The sequence below is a fragment of the Myotis brandtii genome, unplaced genomic scaffold, assembly GCF_000412655.1.
Source record: "Myotis brandtii unplaced genomic scaffold, ASM41265v1 scaffold1631, whole genome shotgun sequence".
Lineage (NCBI taxonomy): Eukaryota > Metazoa > Chordata > Mammalia > Chiroptera > Vespertilionidae > Myotis > Myotis brandtii.
The window spans coordinates 177,735-179,605 of NW_005355967.1; the positions used below are offsets into that span (position 1 = coordinate 177,735).

At 40.9% G+C, this 1,871-nt stretch overlaps 1 protein-coding gene across 1 annotated transcript in view; it reads right to left on the bottom strand.

The window, feature by feature from the left end:
* Positions 1–1,871, bottom strand: part of ATPAF1 (ATP synthase mitochondrial F1 complex assembly factor 1) — a 28,096-nt gene that overhangs the window by 6,793 nt on the left and 19,432 nt on the right. The window lies entirely within an intron of this gene.

Genomic DNA, 1,871 nt, shown 5'->3' on the forward strand with positions numbered 1-1,871 from the left:
AGAAACATCGATCAGCTGCCTTCTGCACACCTCCTACTGGGGATGTGCCCGCAACCAAGGTACATGCCCTTGGCCAGAATCGAACTTGGGACCTTTCAGTCCGCAGACCGACACTCCATTCACTGAGCCAAACCGGTTAGGCTCGAGTGCACTTTTAATATGATTAGAGGCTGTGCTTCGCTGAAGACCAGAAAATAAAGTGCAATCTCTATGTCCCTTACTCCTCTGGTCAAATCTTAAACCTTGTCATTATTGGTAACTATATCCCTCCAAATCTCAATTTGAAGCACCTAAACACACTTGGTCTACTATTTCCTATCATTTAAGCACACTCCCAACTTCAAATATCTTTTAACTCCACTAGGACTCACAATTCTGTCTCTAACCTCCCTTACGTTTTCGCTTCCCTCTTTATCCAGTTTATATTCCATGGTCAACAATTATAACCACTCCTTTGCCTTTACATTTAACTTCTGGGTTCCTATTTTACTTCATTATACCACTTGGCTAAGCCATAACCCTAGTTAAATGAAACTCTCAGCCCTCTCTTTCTATGCTTATACCCACACAGCTATTCTCTCTTCCATTTTCCTAGACCACAGGTAGGCATACAGCTTCTGTAAAGGGACAGACAGTTAATATTTTAGGCTTTATGGGTTCTATAGTCTTTGTTGCAACTACTCAATTCTTTGTTGCAGAGCTACAACAGCCACAGATAATAGGTAAATGATAACCATGGCTATTTATTGTGTTCAAATAAAACTCTTTCACAGACACTAAAATTTGAATTTCATATACTTTTCACAGGTTCACAGGTCAGGAAATACTCACCTTCTTTAGGCTCCCTTACCCCCTCACCAACCATTTAAAGATGTAGAACATTCTTTACTTACGGGCCTTCTAAAAACAGACAGTGGATTGGATTTGGCCCCGAGGCTACAGTGTGGTGACTCCTGTCCTAGACAATTTCAGACGTTCTCTTTTTCACTATAATGTCCAACACCTATTCTTCCATCCTCACTTCCAGCTAATGACAGGCCTTTCCTTTCACTAAACAAATTAGAGAGAATTTCTATAGGCTACTACCACCTCTATCCATTTAACTGTGTCCTTATATCCTGGCTTCTCTCCTGTTTTTATATTTTCCTCATTCCCAGACTTACCCACTCAAAAATCTCACTTCAACATTTCTCTCCTCTTTCTCCACATTATCAATATTTCCCTCTCTACTGGATCTTTCCATCAGCATACAAATCTATTTCTCCCATATTTAAAACAAAACAAAAAAACACTCTCACTTCCCCCCCCCCCCCCCCCCCGCCCAGCTGCCCCATTCTCTCCTTCCCCTCACAGAAAACCCTTTCAAAGACTTGTTTATGCTTACTCTAATTTCTTTCTATACTCTCTTAATAGCACTCCAATTATGTGTTTATCCTACTGCTCTGTTTGAAATGTCCCTTATAAAGGTACCCCATGACTTCCATTTTGTGAAGTGTAATAAATTCTCAATCCTCATCTCATTTCCTACCAGAAAGTGAGATTTGGCCAGTTGAGCACTCCGTTTCTTGAAACATGTTATCTCAGTTTCCAGGACATTCTACTATCTTAGTTTTCTGCCTACGTCACTGACTTGTTCCTTTTAAATAATCTTTGTTGATGCTTCCTCATCTCCGCTGGGCTCTGCTCTGAAATCCAGGCTCACATATCTAACTGCCTACTACTTGGAAATCTAATAGGCATGTCAGATTTACCGTGCCCACAACTGAGCTGATCTTCCTTCCAAACCTTTTGCTTCTACGATCCTGTTTACCTCAGTTAATGGCAACTCCATTCTTCTGGATAGGGTTTTAGGTACCTTCCAGTTGAGTGTT